The following is a 16,334-nucleotide window of genomic DNA, read 5'->3' as shown; positions in this document are numbered from 1 at the left end:
AAAAGTCATTAGTAGAAAGGGTGAAACAGGATGGACCGGAGAGGGCGGCAATCCAGAAGAGGTGGGGCAAAGTCTAAAAAAATAAACATCCAGGGAAGAAGGGTTGAAGGAGAAGGGGATAAAATGATTTGGAAGTGGCCATGGGAAGCAAGGCACATACCCATCCCATCTCCTGGTTGTGTGGCATGGGCGGGGTGTGAGAGAAAGAAAAAAGCCAACTACTTTCAAGTAGCAGCAATGGAAGCAAAGTTTTCAGGCAAATTCAGGCACTAGACAGGGCAAGAGGTGAGAGAAACATTCTGAGAAGGGATTAAGGATATAGGAGGGGAGGCTGCTGAAAGGATGGGCAGGGTGGCAACTGGTCAGATTAATAGATATGCAGAGCGCCATGGAGCTAAGGGTTAGGGTGTTGGTGGTTGACTTAGAAGGGGCCTTGACCTTCTGGAAGTGACTGAGGTGAACAAGGAGGTGGGAAATTGTGGGAGTAGTGTTGACAATCTTATAAGAATCTGGTTTTGTAGCAGGAAATTTAGTGAAATCTATTCATTTCACTTCTCTGATTAAAACCCTTTAAGGGCTCTCATTGCCCTTAGGATCAAGTTCAGGCTCCTCAGCACTAAAAGCAAAGTCCTGCCTCCCCAGCCTTACCTCTGAGTCTGCTGCAGCACTGGACTGAACCTGACTGACTTGTTTTTTCTGCTCTTCTGAACTCCTAGGCAGCACAATACAGTGGTTCTGCACAAAGACTCTAGTTCTAGACAATCTGGGCTCAAATCCTGGCTCCACCTCTTCCTAGCTCTGTGACCTTGGACAAGTTATTTAACTGCTCTGTGCCTTCATTTTCTCATCTGCAAGATGGAGCAAATAATAGTACCTACCTTAGAGGGTTGTATACATGCAAAAGCACTTAGATCTCTGTCACATGGATTAGTTGTAATAACTATTTCCTCTGCATGTGCTTCCCTTGGCCTGGAGAACTCACACCATCCTTGCTGTCCCCATCCCCACTCTTTCCTCTCCCTTCATCCACCTTCCAGGGTCACCTAAGACATCATTTCCTTTCCTTGCCTCCCTTGAGGGGTCACAGGCTCTGTCGCTGTACTCCTATGGCTGCCTGTTCCACCGTGATACCACTGTGCCCTTGTCTGATGAACCTTGCTGACTTGCGCACCACTCTCTTCTTGGGGCCCACCATTCTGCCTGGCACACACAGGGTGCTCATGAATGTTGGTGGACTGATGGAGTGAACGATGGCTCCTCCAGAGCGATAGGTAGCGGGCCCCATGTTGAAGGGGTGCAGGGTTCGCAGACATTTGTGGTGCATGAGTGACAGGACATCTCAGCTCAGATCTGCAAGGGTACATCTGGGGTAAGCCCGTCCCCTATACACCTGCTTGTGTAGGGAGACTTCTGGGACTTTCATTGCTCTCTCTCTCTCTCTTTTTAAAATTGTATTTTAGTTTTTTTAAAAAAGATGCTGCCTCCCTCCCACCCCCACGTCTCCTCAGTTTTGAAAATCACTGATTTTTTTGCTCTTTAAACTCTCCTCCAGCTCAAAAGTTTATCATTAGTTCAGTAGCACCCAGCCTTTGAGTACTGGGGACCCTGAGGGATAGCATTTGTTCCTTTAGGATCTATGGATTCAGATATTGACGAGAAGTTTTTATGAAGTCAGTAACACAATCAAAAGGAAACGTATTTATCTATATGCATACAAAATATGGTAAATGCTTGGGAGAAACATATTGTTTTTTTTAGCCCCTGGACAATGCTGTGTGTGTGTGTGTGTGTGTGTGTGTGTGTGTGTGTGTGTGTGTGTGTGTGTGTGTGTGTGTATTCACAGCCCACCTGCAACACCCTGAGATGGGCTGGGAACCTGGAGCCAGGCCTACCCCGAGTCAATACAAACTGAAGCTCTCTGTTCACCAAAGGGGGAATAAAGGCCCACAGCTAATTCCAGAGGCCTGGCCGTGTGAATGTCGGCTGCCTTTAAACATTTGGCTCAGATTGAGCAACTCACCCTGACCTCTGATGCTGTGGACGTGCTGCCTGCCACCCTGGCAGCAGCTTGTTGCAACAGGCATGGAAGAGACCAGAAGCACTGCAGCCAAAGTGCAGATAGGCATTGTCTGAGCTAGGGTCAGGGCTCTGTTACTCAGAGGGAGAGCTTGAAGATGAAGCATCTGGGATGAGGTCTAACAGTCTCTTACTACCAGGCCCAAGCCAGTCTGTTGGTTTAACAACTGTTAGTTTCTTTTCATAAATATCAGCTGCCCCCAGTGATCAGAGGTAGACGGGGTGGGATTGGGGGCATACACTTGATCCCCCTTACCTTGCTACCAGGGGGTATGCTATTATGAAAGCAGGTCTTAGACCAAATTCTGCCAGACTTGTATTTATTAGCAAGTTAGGCACAATCAATTCTTCTAAGTCTAAGAGGTAGGAGGGGTGAATCCCACAAGCACGCTGCATGGTACAATGCTGCCAAACTTGCTGATTCTTCTACTTTGTTCTGCAAGCAAGTTGGACTGGATAGTCTTTCTAGATAAGCTACTTGGAGCACTGCTCTTTCTCCAACAATGAATAATTATCTTTGACATTCCTAATGCTAATTAAGAAACCCCTGATATAGATTTCTGTATTTGAAAAGCTTAAGCAGTCTCCACTAGAGTGTGGATTTCTAAGTAGGACACTGAATATTATCTAACCACTTGGAGGGTACAGATTAAAGTTAGAATACACACATGGAGTCCACTTTTTACAAAAACATATTTTTAAGCAATTGTCAGACATACAAATGATACAAAGATGAAAGGGCCCGAGAGACTCTCTAGTCTAGTTGGTTTTGTTAATTTCTCATCCATTCATATAACAGATCTGGAGTAACTGTTTTGCACCAGGCACTGTTCTGGGCACTGGGGTTAGAGTGGTGAACAGGAAATAAAGTCACTGACATCACGGAGCTTACATTCCAGTGGGAGAAACTAATAATAAACAAATGAAGTAGAAATATGTCATCTAACGTCTGGTGGTAATAACGCCTATGAAGGGAAATAAAGCAGCATCGGGGCTAGAACAGCTCCGTCCAATAGAAATATAGTGAAAGCCACATGTTTACAATTTGCAATTTCAAATTTCCTAGTAGTCACATTTAAAAGAGTAAAGAGAAACAGGTGATATTCATTTTTTTTTTTTTTTTATAAATGTTAGCCACTATTGATTAGCTTTTTCCTCCTAACGACATTTATTCTTTTTTAATTAATTTTATTTATGGCTGTGTTGGGTCTTCGTTTCTGTGCGAGGGCTTTCTCTAGTTGTGGCAAGCGGGGGCCACTCTTCATCGCGGTGTGCGGGCCTCTCACTATCGCGGCCTCTCTTGTTGCGGAGCACAGGCTCCAGACGCGCAGGCTCAGTAATTGTGGCTCACGGGCCTAGTTACTCCGTGGCATGTGGGATCTTCCCAGACCAGGGCTCGAACCCGTGTCCCCTGCATTGGCAGGCAGACTCTCAACCACTGCGCCACCAGGGAAGCCCGATATTCATTTTTAATGATATATTTTATTTAACCTAGTACAGTATGTTCAAAATATTATAATTTCAGCATGTAGTAAATAGGAAAGTTATTAATGAGATTCTTAAATTCTATTTTTTAAACTGAGCCTTTGAATCCAGTGTGTATTTTACACTTCCAGCTCATCTCAGTTTGGACCAACCACATTTCAAGTGCTCACTAGGCACAGGTGGTTATGGTATTGGACAGCACAGAGCTAGGGAGTGAATGGACAGTGGCCTTATTTTAGACAGGGCGGCCAGAGACAGCCTCTTCTCTTAGGAGGTGACATTCAAATGCAGATGGGAAATGAAGTGAAGGAGCAAGCCATGTAGATATCTGGAGAGGAGAAATACGAAGAACAAAGGCCATGAGTTAGGGAATAAATTTGGCCTGACAGACAAACGATAAGGAGCCATGTGACTTAGCTGGCATGTGCCTTTTCCCTTTCCCTTTCCTTTCTCCTCCTTGGACTGCAGATACAGAGCCTGGAGGGGCGGCAGCCATCTTTCAACCCTGAGGACAAGCATAGGCTATGAAGTTAGACTGCACAAGTCAAATCCCATGTCTGCTATTGCTAAACTGTTTCATTGCCTCTCCAGCTACCTCTGGCAAAGGAGCAGTTGTTTTTCCTCAATCCATAGCAGATCAATGCTTTTGTAAAACAGAATGAAATGAAGTACAGTCGGCCCTCTGTATTTGTGGGTTCTGCACCTGTAGATTCAGCCAACTGTGAATCAAACATATTTGAAAAAAATTTCCAGAAATTTCCAAAAAGCAAAACTTGAATTTACAACATGCCAGCAACTATTTACATAGCATTTACATTGTATTTACAACTACTTACATAGCATTTACATGTATTAGGTGTCTAGAAATGATTTATGGGAGGATGTGTGTAGGTTATATGCAAATACTACACCATTTTATATAAGGCACTTGAGCAACTGTGGATTTTGGTATCTTTGGGGGTCCTAGAGCCAATTCTCCTCAGATACTGAGGGGAATTCATTAAAAATGAGATGAAATAAAAAGAAATGAATATATGAAATACAAGACCAACTTTTAAAAAGTATTTTATTCAGCAGACATAAAATTGCTCTATTAGATTGATACAATACACTAATACTCTATTTCTGTACTAATTTTGTAGCTGATCACTGGTAAGCAATTAGGGCCAAGGACAATCCTTTGAGTAGCCTTGAGTTATAGGACCAGAAATAAGTTGATTAGCCCATCAAAGCCTCAGTCTCTTCATCTGAAAAATGGAGTTATAACAGTTCCTCCTTTATAGGCTACTTTTTGGTATGGATTGAATAAAATAACCCCTGTGAAAGCTAGCCCAGCAATGTCAGTAAATGTTAGCTATTACTAGTTACCACACGTTTGTCTCTCTAGCTGGCTGCTAGCTTCCTGAGAACAAGGACAACCATGGCCTGACTTTATAAATCCAGCACTCTGAGGTGCCTGCAGAGTAGATATTCAACAAATCACTGTTGAATTCTTGAGAAGTGCTTTGAAATCCTCAGCTGAAAGACATTTGGAAATAACCCCTACAGTTTTCATTCATTCATTTATTCATTCACTCATCCATCCATTCATTCATACTGTTCCAATGTAGCATAATGAAATGGATGGCAGCTTTGGACAGACCTAAGTTTATTTTTATTTATTTATTTATTTATTTATTTATCTTTTTTGGATATATATTTTAAAAAATGAGTAATTACTAATTTCTGGTAACAAAACAAGGTGAAATAAAATATTGGTAACAATATCAAGATGGAAGGGGAGTGTTTAAATATAAGCATTTTAAGTTTTTTTAATACTGAGAAGTTCGAAATATTAATAAACTTTAGACACTGTTAAGTAAGCATGTTAAAATTTTAAAGATAACCATTAAAACAAAAAGTGCATGACTTCCTATCTAGTAAAGAGTTAAAAATAATTTTTAAAACTGTTTAGTCAATCTAAAAGGAGAATAGATTTGTAGGTGTTGATGTGGAGAGGACTTAGACTGAAAGCAGGGAAACTGGTTAGGATTCTTTTTTTTTTTTTTTTTTTGGCCATTTCTTTAGCTTTTTAAAAAATTATTTATTTATTTATTTTTGGCTGCATTGGGTCTTTATTGCTGCACGCGGGCTTTCTCTAGTTGCGGCGAGTGGGGGGCTACTCTTCGTTGCGGTGCACGGGCTTCTCATTGCGGTGGCTTCTTTTGTTGCGGAGCACGGGCTGTAGGCACACGGGCTTCAGTAATTGCGGCACGTGGGCTCAGTAGTGGTGCTCACAGGCTCTACAGTGCAGGCTCAGTAGTTGTGGCGCACGGGCTTAGTTGCTCCGCAGCATGTGGGATCTTCCTGGACCAGGGGTCGACCCCGTGTCCCCTGCGTTGGCAGGTGGATTCTTAACCACTGCGCTACCAGGGAAGTCCCCAGACCTAAGTTTAAGTCTAGTTTCTTCCACCTACTAGTTTGGGCAAGTCACTTTACCTCTCTGAACTTCAGTTTGCACACCTAAAAAGTGAATATAATAACACCCTATTGAGTTGTTGTAAAGATTAAATGAGATCATATATGCAAAACACCAGGGCTCTGTAAACAGAATCTATTGTTCCTGCTCTGCAGAGAGAGACAGTGCAGCGTCAGTGCAGACGGCTGTGCTGGGTGCTGACCGGGGCACTAGGCCTGGCAGTTCTGGCTCGGTGAGTGTTGCTGAAACTTTTATTGGCAGCACTGAAAGATGCCGGCAGCTGGTAGCAACCTGGCACCAGTGTCCGGCAGAGACATAAAAATGGGACCTCACCCCGTCAGGCCCTGTTCTTGCCCTACCCTGTCTGGAGGCTAGTTCCAAACCCTCCCTAGGCCTGTGGGCTGCGGATGGTGAGAGGTGTCTGCTTTGTAATTGGCAATTGCCCCCAAAGTCCTCTCTGCTTTAAGAAAAACAACCAAACAACCACCACCAATAAACCTCTCTGTGTGGACTGCCACACTGGATGAAAGTCTTGCAGTGCTCGTCACTTCTTTAGGGCTAAAAGTATAGAAACTCTCTCTTAAAATGCAGTCTGAGGGAGATCCTAAGGTATCTGGGCCCTTAACCTCTTCATTCCAGATAGTTGATATGCTAGACTTTATCTCACCTACTCCTCCCAGGTAGACTCCCAGGCTTGCTTCTTTTTTCTTTCTTTCTTTTTAAAATTGTGGTAAGATACACATAAAATAAAATTTACCATCTTGACCATTTTTATGTGTACAGACCAGTAGTGTTAAGGACACTCACACTGTAGATGTCCAGGACTCTTTTCATCTTGCAAAACTGAACCTCTGTACCCACTAAACGACGACCCATCCTCTGCCCTCTGCCCTTGGCAACCACTCTTCTACTCTCTGTCTCTATGCATTTGACTACTTTATGTACCTTATATAAATGGGATTATATGGTATTAGTTTTTTGTGACCGGCTTATTTCACTTAGCATAGTGTACTGAGGTTTCATCCATGTTGTAGTATGTGTCAGAATTTCTTTCCTTTTTAAGGCTGAATAATATTCCATTGTATATATAGACCACATTTTGTTTATCCACTCATCTTTGATGGACGCTTGGGTTGCTTTTACCTCTTGGCTCTTGTGAATAATGCTGCTATGAACATAGGTGTACAGATACCTTTTTGAGAGCCTGCTTTCAGTTCTTTAGGGTATATACTCAGAAGTGGAAATGCTGGATCATATGGTCATTCTATTTTTAATTTTTTGAGGAAATGCCAAACTGTTTTCCATAGTGGCTGCACCATTCCCACTGGCAGTGCACAAAATTTCCAAGTTCTCCACATCCTTGCCAATGCTTGTTCTTTTTCTTTTTCCTTTTTTTTTTTTTTTTTTAAATAGTAGCCATCCCAAAGAATGTGAGGTAGTATCTCATTTGCTTGTGATTTGCTGGTTTGTTTTTTTAAATTGCCATTATGCAAACAGGAAACTGAGGCTTCGAAATACGAGGTAACTTTCCTAAGGTTGTTCAGCTAATGGGTAGAGACTAGCCTGCACCACATAATGTTCTTGGGCCCTGCTGCACCTGAGCACCCAGCTCTCCAGACAACCCTCGCACCCCCTCTCCCATCCTACACATGTCCACCTAATATCTGTCAGCATGGTGGACTGGGCGAGCGTGCCTGTATGCTCTGATCCATGGCTCTGCCCCTCCCTAGCTGTAGAATTGCCGGCAAGTCAGCAATCCTCCTATGCCACATACTCTATATGTGCAAAAAGTACCTGATAAGAGTACCAGTTCATAAGGATCCTGCAGGAGAACTGCAGGGAATACTACCTGCCCCGAGCCCAGGTGTAGAAGGTAGCACCAGGCCCAGGAGGTTCAACCAGGAACCCCAGTCAGGGTCACTGCCCTCCTGCAGGTCACTGGCCAGTGGGGGAGATAGCCATTAACTAAATATTTACACAGACCTGTGCTCTGCAGCAATGGTGATAAGTGAGTGCCCAGAAGGAGAGGGGCCAGTGGGAACCAGTCCTCTTCACAGTCAAAGGGCAAACTCTTCCCCCATTTCCAAGCCTGCCAGGCTTCCATTTACATAACAGGTGAAACTCTGGGTAACACATCATGCAGCTGAAGGGGAAAGGTTACAAGGTTTGCTCCAGCATTTACACTTAAAAATTCTTGGGTAATTTGGGGTATTCTAAACTAATCATTCCCTTTAATTCTTAGGGTAGAATCAATTGTCTTTTTCTTTCAGGCAGATATACCTGTGAGCAGGTTTTAGGATTTTTTTAATTTAAAGAAAGTTCTCAAGTGATGCCTTTTAAGAGTAGAAGCAAGGCACTGGGGGAAGATTGGAGAGTTTATGGAGGTTATTGTCTGATACACCCATCAGCTCTGTGAGGGCAGAGTCGTGTCTGTGGCTCATCCCTGTACACCCAGGATATACAATGCCCATTCTCCCTGGCCCATGATAGATAATTCAACAAGTTTTTGTTGAATGAAAGACTTAATTCCAATCAATATTTCAAGCAGCTATTATGTTCCAGGCACCACTATTATTAACTTTAATTTTTAAAAATGCACTTATTTGGGTCCAGCATGAACAAATCTAAGCCTCACAACTCTGAGGTAGGAAGTATTATCCCCATTTGGGCAAGGGAAGAACCAGAGCCTCGAGGGTATTGAGTGTTTTGCCGAAATGCTCGCATCTAGTAAATGGCAATCGGGATTGAACCCACACCCATCTGATACCCCTCACGGAACTCACTTGACCTCTGTGTATCATTAACGCCTGTTCAGGCAGATCGGCCCATGTTGAGGGAAAAAAAGGATGAGGGTTGTACCTTTTCCTTGTCTCAGTCAGTTTAGAGAGGTGCACACATTTTTGCCTCCACCCATGAAGAGTCACAGAATTCTAGGGCTGAAGGAAAATGTGAATGGTACAGATGAACCGGTTTGCAAGGCAGAAATAGAGACACAGATGTAGAGAACAAACGTATGGACACCAAGGGGGGAAAGCGGGGCGGGGTGGTGGTGGTGGGATGATTTAGGAGATTGGGACTGACATTTATACACTAATATGTATAAAATAGATAACTAATAAGAAACTGCTGTATAAAAAAAGTAAATAAAATTCAAAAAAAAAAAAGAAAAGAAAAGAAAGTGCAGAAAGTTCTTCTCTCAGTGCTGAAGGCTTGGGTGGAATTTGCAGAAGCCCCTCCCAGGAGCTATAACCAGCTCTCTGGTGAGTACAGGGGGTGGAGCCCACCCTGGCCAGCCTGCCTGCGGTCATTGCTGGCCTTGCTAATTAGATCTCCTTTCATCTACTGAGCTCCAAGAGCTTTTACCCACATTAACTTGTTAATCTTAGCCCCATCCTTCTGATGCGGATGACAAGCATAATTAGGTCTAGTCAGGAGACAAAACAGAGCCAGGAGACAGCGGCAGAGCCAGAAGAAAAACACTGGGTCGCTTACTCCTCCTCCCCTCTGGCTGACTGTCTCTCCTGCTGACAGAAGTGTTTTCAGTTTGCCTTGAATTGGCTTCTGCCCTGCTTTTCTCTATCCCAATTCTGAAAATAAAGCATAGCCAGTTTGGATCTTAATGCACAAGTTTGGATGTGCAAAAATATCACATTTAAGTTCATCTCAGTCTAACTTGGGCCCTCCATCCCTCTGGTCTGATGGGAGACTCGATCTCAGCTTGTGCTGGTGCTGACTGCACCCCACATCCTTCAGAAGCAGTATCAGTTCTAGGGCTCACAACCGGAAAAAAATTTCCTAGCGGTCCCTGCCTACAGTCTTGGATCTACCCTGGCAGTGGCTGAGACGTCCGTGATCTATGCCTTGAGGTGCCAGTGCTCTGTTGCATGAGAATTTAGGCCTGGTCTGTCATGTCCGCTGCCCAATGGCCACTCCCTGTGGTACTGCAAGGAAATGGGCTTGGGTCCCCCTTGGTGGCACCCTCAGATCTCTATCACCTCTTCACCTCAGAGAATCTGCCTCTGCCACTTAAGATCCTCCCAGCTCTCCTCCCCTGCTAGGACGCTCTGCACAATCTCCTCAATGAATGAATTTTGGCTCTTAACAAAAGCCAGGGAGAGAAACTGTCTCCTAGCAGCTTTGGTTGAACAGATGTCCCTTTGGCAGGGGATGCATGGGTCAGGTTGGGAAGAGAAGGGGACACGGACCTAGATTTCTCATTCTCTTTTATCGTACAACAGAAAACACAAAAAGATTTAACATGCCTTAAGTTTTCCCACCCTCAAAGCAATGTCCCCAAAGAGGAAACAAGGTGTGTTAGTTTGCTCGGGCTGCCGGCACAGAAGAGTGGGGGACCTAAACAAAAGAATTCATTTTCTCACAGTTCTGGAGGCTGCAAGTCCAAGATCAAGGTGTCAGCAGGTTTGGTTTCGTCTGAGGCCGCTCTCCTTGGCTTGTGCACGGCTGCCTTGCCGTGTCCTCACAGGGTCTTTCCTGTGCGTGCATGTCCCTGATGTCCCTCTCTGCGTCCAGGTTTCCACTTCTTATGAGGACATCCGTCATATTGGATTAGGGCCCACCCTAATGGTCACATTTTAGCGTAATCACCTCTTTCAAGACCTTATCTCCAAATACAGTCACATTCTCTAGGTACTAGAGGTCGTTGGGACCTCAAGATATGAATTTGGGGCAGTGGGAGGGACACAGTTCAGCCCTTAACACAAGAGTTAGTGGTGTTTTTAAAAAAATTTCCAGTCTACCTTCTTTGCCTTCTGTCAGGCAATCACCTCCTGTCAGGCTTTAAGATCTACAGACCTGGATTCAAATCCCTGCTTCAATGTTTCCCAGCTCTGTGGCTTTAGGCAAGTTATTTAGTGTAGCTGGACATCAGTGTCGCCATCTATAAAATGGAGATAATAATAGTATCAACCTTGGAAAGTGTTTCAGGGATGAAATGAGATAATAAAACACACAGCATAGTGACTGAAACATAGTCAGTTCTCCGTAAGGAAAGCTATCCCCCATCCATCCCTCCCTGATGAATCCTAACTCTGAGTCTCAGCACAGAAGCCACTTTCTCCAGGAAGTCCTCCCTGATGCTCCAAGCTTGGGTTGGGAGCATCTCCTTGATAGTTCTCTGATCATAATACTTACATGCTGGGTTGTAAAGGTCAGCTGCAGTGCTTGTATTCCTCGGTACAGGGACTCTGCATGAAGCAGGTCCCCAGTCTCATCTGTCTTCCTCACAGCTGCCTGTCAGAGGCTGGCATCTTGGTTTTTATCGGCTGCTGGGTGCTAAGAACATGTGATAGGAAAGAAGCAAAGGAGGGCTGGATGGATATGGGGGAGTGAGGCTACCTTAGAACAGTGTTCTCCACCCCCGCACAATTGACCTTTTGGGCAGGTAATTCTTGCTGTGGAGGACTGCCCTGTGCATTGTAGGAGGGTGAGCAGCGTCCCTGGCCTCTACCCACTGGATGCCAGTAGCACCCCGACTCTCAGAGTTTGATGACCACACATGTCTCCAGACACTGCCTAATGTCCCCTCGTGGGGGAGGAGGGCAGATGAAAACATAGCCCCATTTGAAAACCACTGCTTTAGAGAACTCAGGCTTAGATCAGTGGTCCTCAAACCACTGCACTGGAATCTTGGAAACGCAAATCGCCGGGCCTCTGCTAGGGTTGGAATGTGTCTCCCCAAAGTTCATATGTTGAAACCTAACCCTCTTGGTGTCAGGAGGTGGGGCCTTTGGGAGGCGATTAGGTCATGAGAGCAGAGCCATCATGAATGGGATTCGTGCTTGCATAGAAGAGACCCCAGAGAGCTCCCTTGCCGCTTCCATCACATGAGGATGCAATGAAATGTCTGTGACCCTCACCCCGCCATGCTGGCACCCTGGTCTCAGACTTCCAGCCTCCAGAACTAAGAAATAAATTCCTGTTGTTTATAAGCCACCCAGGCTGTGGTATTTTGCTCTAGCAGCCTGAGCAAACTAAGACAGCCACATCCCCAGAACTTCTGACTCGAAATGTCTGGGGTGGGGCCCAAGAATTTGCATTTCCAATGAGGTGCTGCGGGTGCTGCTGGCCTGGGGCCACTTGGGAACCACTCTGCCCTAGAGATGGCAAAGCGCTGGTCTCCAGAACACTAAGGAACGTGTGCTGAGCACCTTCTGGCCTGTGACTAAAGCTGGCAGGGAAAAGCGAAATCCTCAGACTTGGGCCCTTGGGGGACACATTTACATAAGACACCCCTCAGGCTGCAGGCAGCACAGGGACTGCAGGGATGGAGGGAGGGAAAGAGAGCTTCAGCCTGAGTTTCAGGAAAACCGCGGCAGTGCGCGGCTGGGCGAAGGCAGAGGGGTGGAAGGGGCTCCTGCTCCATCCCCAGCCCCATGCCCACCCATCTTACCCCGCGGTGAGTCCAGCATTCACCAGCATTATTTCATACAAATGTAGTGAGCACCAGCCAGGTGGCAGGCACTCTTTGGGTGTGGAAATACGTGAAGGACATAATAGAAGAAAAATCCTTGCCCTCATGGAGCTTACTTCTGATGTAGTGAGATAGAAAATAATGATACCGAGCAAATTGTGCAACATGTTAAAGAGTAGTACAGTCTATGGAAACAACAAATCAGAGCAAATGGGGCTGGGAGTGGGAAGCGGGAAGGTGGCCAGCAGCGGGGTGCTGGGAAATGTCCAATACCTGGCTTTCCGGGTGGAAAAAGTCCTGATTTGTAGCAATGGCCAATTTCAATGGTGTAAATATTCTTGTCATGGCAGATTGCATGCTATGAATGTGACATCATTAAACACGAAATTGGGAAGAAGTGCACAATATTATACACAACTTCTACCAAACCAATATAGTAGATATAAATAAGTTTGAGTAGAGATAATAGTAAAATAGTTAATAAGTGATGACTCCTCTATACAAAATAGATGACCAACAAGGGCCTCTGTATAGCACAGGGAACTATATTCAATATAATGGAAAAGAATCTGAAAAAGAATATATATATATATGTATATATATATGTAAAGAATACTATTTGTTGGCATAAACGAGCCAAAAAATATTAAGAAGTGATGAGTTTGGATATTTTAAATCTTGATTTCTAATACAATTCATTTAGTTATACATTTACATAACTTAATTCTCATTAATCACCGTGTATACTAACCAGCTTGCAAGTTTCCTGAACATTTAAGTCAGCTCTCCTGAGCTGGTACTTGCCGGCTCCAGCATGCCGCTGGTGATTTGGGAAGGCCTGGTAGAGAACATGACATCTGAGCAGAAACCTGAAAGAGGTGAGGGAGAAGGTGTGTGGATATCTGGGGGTGAGCACTTCGCTTCCTTCCTGGGAAATGTAGCATCTTGTGCCTGGCGTGTCCACACAGCCACGTCCCTGCACATGCTGTTCCCAGAGTATCTCTGTCCTCACTGCTATCCAGTGACAGTCTTCCAGGCCAAGCTCACAGACGACTTCCTGGGTAAAGTTCCTTATTTCTCCCAGGCCTCCTTACGTCCTTTTTGGAAACATAAGAGGCTCTGAAGGTGGTATAAATAAATCAATGACCACAAGCAAACAAATGATTTCCTTCCATTTAAACCCAGTTGTTTTAGCCCATTTCATTATTATTCTGCCCATGTGTATCTCCCTGTGGAGCCCTTTTTCAGGTGTATGCAAGTGCCAGGCTCATAGTTGATGTTTCATAAGGGCTTAGCTATTGAGTGGATCAATGCTGATCTTAATCTGGGGTGGTTTAAGGCATGAGTGGGTTTTAGTGACGGCCCTTCTGTTGGGTGAAGTCCACAGGCAGGGCCCCTTGTGCTGTGGTGACACTGGTAGCCTGACCGCCCCTCGCTCTCCGCACAGGTGAGGTACAGGAGAGCCTGGTCAAGCCAGCCATAGCCACAACCACGGTGATTTGCAGCAGCAGACATCGCCTAGAGGGCCACGGGCTTGGGGCTTTATTTAGGTAACGTTACTTAATCCTCACAGCAATCCGGCAGGTGGGAGTTCTTATCCCCATTTTACCTATGAGGAAAATGAGGCTGGGAGAGGGTCACCTGGGTAGTAAGTGGCAAAACTTTCACTTTGCTGCATAGGTTGAGTAAGAACCGGTTCCAGGTAGCAAGGAGGTCAGCCATGTCAAATATTAACTGTGATAATACCAGGCAGCAGGGCTAAGTGCTCATTGGAACTGCCAGCCGCACTTGGGAGCAGGGGGGAAGAAACCTGGGATTCTACCTGGGGCACGTGGCCAGGCAGCACCTCAACCGTAGACGCTTCGGCCCTGAGCTGACACTTCTGGGTGGGAGAGTTGTGAAGGGTTTGGGGCCCTCTCGTTGGGAACAGAGGCCTTAGTGGAGCCTCAGAAGCGAGGTTTTTCATGAAGCTGGCCTAGGATCTCCCCCAAGCTCTGTGGGCCCGTGCCATGTATTCATTTATTGATTCACTGAAACAAGCTGGGATAATATTTTTTCAATCTTAACTTATTTTTTTTCCCCTTTCCTGGTATTTCCCCCTTGAGTCAATAGACTGGTCTGGGTCCATGCCTGGGAGGCTGAGTGGGGAGGAAGACTGCAGGTCTCTTCCTGGCTTTGCTTTCCAAACCCGAGTTCTTCAGTGGACAGAGAAGATGGGGGTTATCCCCGCAATGCCTGCGGACAATTCAGTAAAGAGAGAGCAAAGATTCCTCCAGTCCGGCTGGCTTTGGGACGGTAAAGGGGGGGTTAATGAGGGCCGGGGTGGGGTGGTCTCAGGACGCAGGGTCAGGGGCTGCAGGTCCTCAGAAAACTTTGGGGAGCCCAGGGGCAGGAGTGCTCTGCCTGGGGGAAACGGAGGCCCCATGAGTGGCTGGCTGCAGAGATGAAGCCTCAGACAGACTCAGAAAGACTTCTGTGTTCTGGGCTGGTACGGAGGAAACACGGCAGCCGGGCATGGGGGAGGCCGGGGCGTTCAGATGGGAACAGGGCCTGTGCAGACTGCTGCTGTAGGACCAACCAGGACAAACCGGGGCTCTTCAGAGGCCTGGTGGACCAGCGAGACAACGACGAGCTCCCACGCCTCCGTCCTGAGTCCCAGCACAATGGGATTCACTGAAATTGAGCCACAATCCCAAGAAAAAAGAGAGGGAAACCCCAGATTGATCGGTTCAGTTACTGTCACTCTGGGGGTACAGTGGCTCAAAATTTAAACTGAGTTAGAGAGTCATAAACTGCAGAAAGTATTTACTGAGCCCCTAAGATTCCAGGCGCTAGGCTAGGCAGTGGAGGTGGGGGGAAAGTACTGAGTAAAACAGGGGCCTGTTCGTGGCCCCTCAGTCTCCATTCCTGAAGTAGAAGGATGCCAGGGCTTGACTTGCCTATGTGGTCCTTCAGGGCGTGCAGTAGTAACCCCTGATGCGGATCAGGCGCTTACTCCGTGCTCATCCTTGCACCGAGGATGCTCTCCGTCCCATAAAATGGGGCTAATAAGAGTTTTTGTAAGACCACCCAGCCAGTGAGGTGTCAGAATTGGGATTCAAACCGAGATGGCTGTGATAGGCTAAACTGAGTGCCCCCTCCCCGCAAAGATGTTGAAGTCCTAACTCCCAGTACCTGTGAATGTTACCTGATTTGGAGAGAGTGTCTCTACAGAGGTAATCAAGTTAAAATGAGTTCATTAAGGTGGGTCTGATCCAAATGCCTGTGTCCTTATAAAGGGGGAAATTTGGACACAAACACAGGCATGGACACCCGGAGAATGCTGTGTGACCATGAAGACAGAGAACAGGGTGCCGCATCTACAAGCCAAGGGACACCAAGGATTGACAGCCAACCACCACAAGCTAGGAGAGGGACATGGAACCGATTCTCCCCCACAGGCCTGAAAAGGAACCAACCTTGCCAACACTTTGATCTTGGACTTCTAGCCTCTGGAATGGCGAGGCCATAAGTTTCTGATGGTTAAGCCACCAGTGTGTGGTACGTAGTTACAGCAGCCCTAGGACATTGGTGCAGTGGCTGACTCAAGAGCCTGTGACTTTTAAACCACCGAGTTTTACAACCATTTTGCTGAACCCTATGCTCCTGTTATAGCTGGATCCTAGGGAACGGATTCTGTCTCTCTTTTCTCTCTGCTCTATTAACTCTTCCTCATCCCCTCCCATCTCCTTTGCACTATTTTCTCCATATCTTTTGACATTTAAAAAATTTTTTTATTGGAGTATAGTTGATTTACAATGTTGTGTTAGTTTCTGCTGTACAGCAAAGTGAATCAGTTATACCTATACATATACATACACATATATCTACTCTTTTTTAGATTCA

At 45.7% G+C, this 16,334-nt stretch overlaps 1 long non-coding RNA gene across 3 annotated transcripts in view; it reads left to right on the top strand.

The window, feature by feature from the left end:
- LOC309641426 overlaps positions 1–16,334 on the top strand; it is a 181,599-nt gene that overhangs the window by 135,606 nt on the left and 29,659 nt on the right. The window lies entirely within an intron of this gene.

This window comes from Balaenoptera physalus (genome assembly GCF_965194825.1).
Source record: "Balaenoptera physalus genome assembly, chromosome: 1".
Taxonomy (NCBI): Eukaryota; Metazoa; Chordata; class Mammalia; order Artiodactyla; family Balaenopteridae; genus Balaenoptera; species Balaenoptera physalus.
This window is presented reverse-complemented; position numbering and strand designations above follow the sequence as displayed.